Source organism: Miscanthus floridulus, chromosome 7 (assembly GCF_019320115.1).
Source record: "Miscanthus floridulus cultivar M001 chromosome 7, ASM1932011v1, whole genome shotgun sequence".
NCBI lineage: Eukaryota > Viridiplantae > Streptophyta > Magnoliopsida > Poales > Poaceae > Miscanthus > Miscanthus floridulus.
In genome coordinates this window covers 89,544,999-89,552,578 of record NC_089586.1, presented here as the reverse complement: position 1 = coordinate 89,552,578, position 7,580 = coordinate 89,544,999, and the positions used below count along the sequence as shown (strand labels likewise).

Below are 7,580 nucleotides of genomic sequence, written 5' to 3'. Positions count from 1 at the left end.
TATCAAGACCCCAGACGTGCTACCCAAGATCAGCACTCTGATCCGAACAGCATGGAGTAGCTTGATAGCACATCGATGAGACGTAGCAAGATCCAACCATCAAGGGAATCCTCAGCTTAGCTGGCGATGCTTGCGCGAAGAATCTGAGCACTGAGGAGTCCCCAGCTTAGCTAGCTATTTCCGAGCACCGAGAAGTCCCCGGCGTAGCTGACGATGTCCGAGCATCGAGGAGTCCCCCGCATAGCTGACGATGTCCGAGCATCGAGGAGTCTCTGGTGTAGCTGACGATGTCCGAGCACCGAGGAGTCCCCGGCGTAGCTGGTGATATCCGAGCATCAAGGAGTTCCCGCGCGTAGCTGGCGATGTCCGAGCACCGAGGAGTCCTCGGCGTAGCTGGCGATTAAGCACGAGCGACGAACAGTCCGGTCAACTGATCGGTGGCAAAGTGAGCATTGAGTAGAAGCGGCCGGCGAAGAGTCCGATCAACTGGTCGGCGACGAAGTCCATGAACCTAGCGGTTCGACCAGTTGATTGGTGGAGAAGTCCGAGCACCAGGTGGTCCGATCATCTGGACGATAATCCTACAATATAAATATGTAGAACGGGTAGTACATGATGTAAAAACATATGAACTTTGGAGAATAATCAGCAATGGTGATGAAATAGCATATGCAGCTCGACGATCAGTTGGTGTGAACACTTAGTGTTATTCTGAAGATGTATTTATATTTAATATAAACCGTCCGATCAGTTAGTGTATAGCTGAGTCTTCAGCCCTATCTAGCCCGTTAACCATAACGCGGAGCGCGGAGCCTGTGTGCGTGTAGGAAGAATAAAGAGTTGCTAAGGAGCCACTGCCGACCACCCATAACGCAGAGGGCAGACGCTCGTGCACGTGTAGGGAGGAACCAGAGGCAGGGCCATCTCTGGGGATATCCGATCATCAACATGACTGTTCGGGGGTTCGAAAAATCGTTTTATAGAGCAAGCATGGAGAAAACATCTCGAAGAAACATTATGGCGATATACGGATATTGTAAAATATTTAGAAAAATATTAAAGCGTGACTTAGCTTTTAGACAGAATGTCTGGTCGGCGTGGTAGCAGGCGGAGAGTTGTTGGTGAAGACGACCTCGGAGGCGGTTCCGAGATCGAATTTGCAGTCGCAGGTGTTGGGATGATCGACGCAGAATCGATCTGCACCGGCTCGATGAGCTCTCCGACTCCGTCAGCGTTGATGATACACGAGATCGATCCGACCGTGAAGATCTGGCCGGGTTGCGAGAGGGACGGAGAGCCTGCGGAACGTACCATCTTGTTCGGTATAGAAACAGCACGCACACCCCTACCTGACGCGTCAACTGTCGACAGAATATCATCGATAGTCCTCCGAGGGGTATCCCACGAAGGTAGATTGATCGACAGAGAGACATATAATCAAGAACAAGAAGGCAACAGAGACACACGAGTTAGATAGGTTCAGGCCATCAGTACGACGTAATATCCTACTTCTGTGTCCTGTTGGTTTGTATTGGCTATCGTATGATGTTGCGTGCGTTTGGAGAGGATCTCTGCCTGCCTTATATAGTCCGGGGGCAGGGTTACAAGTCGGTTAGATCTGAGAGATAACCGGAAAGTAATAACAGATTACAGGAATTATGGGATCATACGTATCCTAACAGATCTCGTAGTATCTTTAGGGTATCTTCCCGGTGTCTTGTGGGAGACGCCGAGCAGCGTCGTGCCCCACAAGGCTTCGTCTTGTGGGCCGGGCCGCCCTGGGAGTGTAGCCCATATAATCTGTCGTAGGTATTCGGGGTCGTACCCCCACAATGCTTCAATTGATACAACAGAAGTGTCCTGAGAAAAGGAAGCTGACACAGAATATATAAATTTAGAAACAAAGTCAACATCTATCCTTGAACACCGAAGGAAATTCATGGCAATTAACACTATTAGTATATAAATAAACGTGAAACAATCTCAAGATAAGCAGAGTCCCAGGGCGAAATCTTCTGCAACACCCAGTCATAAGCAAGAACAGGGAATCGATGGCCAGAACCATCTCCAAGAGTCCTGCGCCGCCCGGGTACTATTCCTTATCGGGGGTTACTGTTTGTATCGGGGTTGTGACTGTTCATCGCGGATCCGGTACTGTTCGTGGTGGACTCGGGCCCCGGTACTGCTTATCTACAGTGATATGAGTCTTGTGGGTGTCGGATGAACAGTAAATGGAGATGGTGCGCGTTTACAGTTTTAGGTAATCCCGCGCTTCGCGCGGGCAACAGTTAACGCTGTGGGAAAAAAAAAAAGGGAAAGAAGAGAGAAGGGTTGGTACTGTTCCTTATCGGGTTGGATACTGTTCATCATAGATCCGTTACTGCTAATCTACAGTGGAATGAGTCTGGGCGCGCCAGATGAACAGTAATACTCCTCAGATTTATAGCCTTTTATAGATATAGATACGGAAGAAAACTAGACGCAAGCTATCTCCCTAACAGGGGCACTGTATGGAGCCTCTGGGATCGAATTGGAGCACCGCACTCTGGAGGCACAAATTAAAAGAAGAACGCGATTCGATGACCCTAGCACTCGGGCCGGTTAGGGGCCGGAGGTTGGGTGATGCGCTTACCACTGAACAAGGCAGGTAGTCGTCGCTCGTCGTCGGGACTCGGGAGCTTGGTTGCGGCGACGCGACGCGATCACCCATAGGGCCGGAGGCAGCGCAGCGGTGAGGAGACTGGTGACCGGTGAGGCGACGGCCATGACCGAGGGGCCGGAGGGGAGCCAGATTGGGTGACTTTACAGAGCAACGTTATGTTGTAACTTTCCTGCGATCTCCACCGTCCAGCTACCATCTAGCGGCTACAGTGTTTTCCAAACTAGTACTCGCTTTTCAGCCCACGCCAAGAGTGAACAGATGGAATTTACCAGACGCGGGAACGGCGCTGCAACTCCCGCCCGCGCTTCCTCTGCCGTCGCGGCGAGTTCCTCGCTGCCCCGCCGTGCCGCCTTCTACGCCATCTTCCTCTCTGCCGCGCCGCCCGTCGTCCGGTGCCCAGTCACGCCGCCCTCCGCGCCTCCCCGGGGAGGTGGAGGCCACGCCGGCCGGGAGAACAGGAGACCCACCCCGGCCGTGGAGGAGCTCTCCCGCGTCGCGCCATATCCAAGTACGAGCTTCACACCCCCTGTAATGGAGATGGCCGCGATAACAGTAAATTTTCTTTTGTTTTAGTGTCCTAGCATGCATGAATGCTTATTAATCTACCTCAAGTATCTGCCAAAATGCAAAATAGAATGCAGCCACATGTTTGAATGCCATCCAATTTGAGAAACCACTGTTTTTGGTGCTGCACTTCTATTTGATGAAACCGAGGACTCATTTATATGGCTCTTTCAGACTTTCTTAGCTGCACATAATGGAATATATTGTGTGCACATGGTCTGAAAGTTATTGATTTGATGAATATAAAGATATTGCCAACACATTATGTATTAAAGAGATGGACTAAAGCAACATGCAATGGGAGTGTACAAGATAAGGAAGGAAGGAATGTGGTAGCAAATCCAATGCTGGAATCTCAACTTCGCTACAAGAACATGTCTCATAAATTTCTCAATTTGGCATATAAAGTAGCCCACTCTTCATAATGTTGTTTGATGATAGAAAATGCACTTGATTGCCTTGGTATGAGCAAGCCATGCAATGACCAAGAAAATGTTGAACCAAATGTCCAGCAAGGAGATGACTTGCTTAGAGCTGCACATTTGAAAAAAAGGAGGTCAAATCCAAAAATTCAAGGAGAAAAAGAACTTGGATTGATAAATTAAACAAGGGGAAGCGCAAGCCAACAAAAAAAGGAGCAAAGGTATGTTAGAAATTTTGTAGTGTGAAGCCCATATATGCTACTGTAATTCATTCCTAAACTAATTAATTAAACTGTCATTGCCAGCAACAAAAAAAGGTGATGGAGTACAACACCAAGTAGAAGTGGAGAATCGTGGGTGCAGCAAAGGAGCAAGTGTGGAGCTTCAAGATTGCAATGTTATTGACAGTTTGGGAAGTTTTACCTAGCTGATAACAGCCCCAACTTATGATGATGGTATTCTTAAAGATCATGATCTGTTCTAGCATGAACATGTTGGTTAGATAGTATTTTGTATATGCCTAACTATAGTCTTTTGTGGCCCAACTATAGTCTTTTGTGGTCTAGTTATAGTCTTTTGTGGCCTACTATACAGATGAATGTGGCATGTATTTGTGCTTTGAACCTAGAACTCCCAAACTGGAAAATGCTAAGTTCTACTGATGATTATAATATAGATGTCCCTTGTATTTATTTGTTTTGCACTCTTGAGAGTGCCTGCTGCTGTGTATTTTGCTTGAATCTACAAAGTGTTGGAAGCCTTTGCTGGAAACACTGAGGTTTATTGGATCTTGTGAACTGCTTATAACCAGGGGGGAGGGAGCAGGGACCTGCAGTTGGTTTCAGAAACAGAGAGAGAGGTTGTGGCTGGCCTGGCTGCCTGCAATTTTGGCGGGGGATGGAGATGAGCTGCAATGCCTGTGCTTCTGGTTTGGGCTGAAAAGCAAAGTCCTAGCTATACTCGTTGGATGCTAGCTGGACGATTGAGATTGAGGGAAAGTTACGTTGTACCTTTGCTCTGTAAAGTTACTGAATCTGGCTCCGGCGGGAGGGCCGGGGGCCTGGACCGCTTGGGTTGGGCCGTTGAGCCTATGTTGCTAGAGATTTTTTATCCACTCCGTATGTTGCTAGAGATTATCCAATACATTGACTTGCCTTGTCGAGGAGGACAACTTTTAGTATCAAGTTTACATGAACATAGGGACTCAAACACCGATGTTCATAGAATAGCTCGTAGCTCGATCTATGCCGAGGTAGGACGACATGTGTGGTTCTTGAATCCACCTGATGGTGTGTGTGATATGTGCAATCCTTCTATTTGAATAAAGAGGGTGGTGTTGCTAAAAAAAACTTAACTTGCCTTGTCTCCATTTGCTTTAAGGATACTCGGTAATATAAATGCATGCCATCACAATGAGAACGGATTGTGTCACATTCCCTTTCTACACCTTGCCTTGCTATTTCTTCATAATGTCATCACCAATATAGATTAATAAAAATCGATATCCTATTCAACACTTAGCAAACATGTAATATCTTTAAGGTAATGGTGTTGTCATTCAATTGATCAAAAAGGCTAGCCGCACTTCCAATTTTAGACAATGCACGGACAATATTGATGGGTAGTAGCGAACAACCAAGAACTAGTCAAGGAGTTACATTTTTAGGGTTTTGATCGCTAGATTGGATGTGCATGGAATTGAACTATATTTTGTGGTATTCCATGTTATTTCTTGCGCAACAAAATTATATCTCAGGCTCTTGCTTCATCCTATGGACTAAACATAAAAGTTGCCCAAAGACATTTCTGGTATGGATAGGTGTTGGTATTTCTTAACGCGTACAGAAATAATCTGCAAGCGCACGGAATTACCGTTGTAGCATTTCACCCGGAAGTATTCAGGGTATCGTATTTCCACAAGAAACGGATGTGTAGAATTCTCTTAGCTAAATCACCTAAGGTAACAAGAAGAATGATAGCTCGGGTAGTGAGGTTTTCTAGGGATAGAGATCCTAAGATAAGATAACTTGTCACTATAGACTTGCTTCGGGCACCGGAGCGCACCTGGTCTGCCAGGCGATACCGGCTTGTAGCCTACGTCGAACCCGGACATGGGGGAGTACGAAGGACGGACAGAGCTGTCACCACCTGCCACCTACCCCTCAACCATGGGGAACAAGGCAAACGAAGGTAGCCTCTAACCTAGACACCACGTCTACGATATCGACTACTACTCTAGCGTTGATCAGGGTTATCCGTCTTTATTAGGGCCCTCTACTAGAGTATCCGCTACGAGAGCGAACGACGAAGCCGCAAGCAGATAATGAACAAGACTAACTTAAAGTAAAACTCACCACCGAAGATAAACCCATATACTTCAAGTAGTATTCGGATCGTAGAGGTACAAGTGGAGAGGAGCCGACGATTCCCGGCATTCCTTCCACTAAGTGTACAAGGGGCCCCAAGTACATAAGTGGAGGTAGCCAACAACACTGATACTTCCCCACTCTTACTCATTCACTCCCTACACTAGAACTAGCTAGAGAACTAAAATATGAATGGAGCTCTTCCCTCTTCTTGCTACATCGTGTCTTCCTTTTGTGTTGTGTTGGTGTCTCAAATGAGGAGGGGGAGGCCTCCTTTTATAGGTGGAGAGGAGGAATGGAGGCCGCTCAACATGCCACATCAGCGATCCGTGCGCTTCTTCACCATGGTCCTTGGATCAAACCGTCATAGGATCAACGGTGGAGATGGAGTGGAGTTGTGTTTCTTTGCATGCCTCCATGCATTGAGGCGGTGGAGCAAGGGGAGGTCGGTTTGTGGCTATTTTTATCGCAAGCCCGCATGCCACCGCCATGGGAAGACCACCAGTGAGCGCCACGTGGTAGGAGAACGCGAGCAGCGCCCGGTGGGGGCCGGGCGACCCTAGGGGTCGGTCGACCCCTGATCAGCTCCTCTCGCCACCGCCTTCGCGTGGTGGGCTCTGGAGTGGGCCTGGACTGCTCCTCAGTTGGTACTTTGCCTAGATGCTTTGATTTGATGGGCTTTTTCTATTTATTCCTTTTCTCAAATCAACGTCGGGAAACGCCTTTTGGTGTATTCTCTCATGTATTTGTGCATATGTCCTGCAAAATAATAATCTTCCAAATACATTTGGAACTTGATCAGTGGTAAATGTATATGTGTTTAAGTTTGTTAATTTCTCCCCTTTTATGTCTTAATTGACTGTCGGATTTGGTCGTTAACGACCGCTAACAATAGGGTCGGTGGATATGCCATTTGATTGAATGGTTGGGTGAATTAATGGTTTAGCTTGATTGAGGGATCAAAAGCAGTCGTTGTCATTTCTGGTATGGATAGGCTCTGTGGATGCGCCATTTGCTTGAATGGGTCAGCGGATTAATGGTTTAGCTTCATTGGGGAATCCAAAAGCAGTCACACAATCTAGCTCCTAGGATGCAAAAAAAAAAAATCCTGCTTTTCCCATAAACTTGGCTCTATCGGAGCGAGACGTTTGTATGTACGAGTAAAAAAGACTAGCATGTATATACAATTCATGCAACAAACATCGTTTCTAGTGCACTAATAGCAGCAAACATACTAACTTGCACGTAGAAAATATGGACGTATGGTCAGCGACGGCATGGCTCTAAGGTATGAGCCGGTAACTCCTAGGCCAATTTTAGTGAAGAGTCTTATACGTTGTTTTTAAGACTGTCGTGTCATATATATAATGAAATAAAATAATATATGGATGAGACACCTATTTTTAATGAAGAGCTCCATGGTTTTATAGATATTTAATTTAATGAATTATATAAAGTTGGTATTCGTGGCAAGAGAGTTTCATCCCCGTGAAACTCATTTCTTCTCTTTTCTTAAAAACACTGTCATATTAAAAAAACAGTTATGTGGCAGCTTATTAAATAAAA

The 7,580-nt window shown here is 46.5% G+C and overlaps 1 long non-coding RNA gene across 2 annotated transcripts; it reads right to left on the bottom strand.

The window, feature by feature from the left end:
- Positions 1–594: 594 nt before the first annotated feature.
- Positions 595–6,238, bottom strand: LOC136463763 (uncharacterized). Of its 2 annotated transcripts, none has more exons than XR_010761078.1 (3): positions 6,003–6,238; positions 2,633–3,760; positions 595–1,874 (listed from the first exon to the last, which is right to left on the bottom strand). It is a non-coding gene; the product is annotated as an uncharacterized lncRNA (long non-coding RNA). The 2 variants fall into 2 exon arrangements; XR_010761077.1 differs by having other exon boundaries at positions 2,932–3,760.
- Between the last annotated feature and the right edge of the window lie 1,342 nt (positions 6,239–7,580).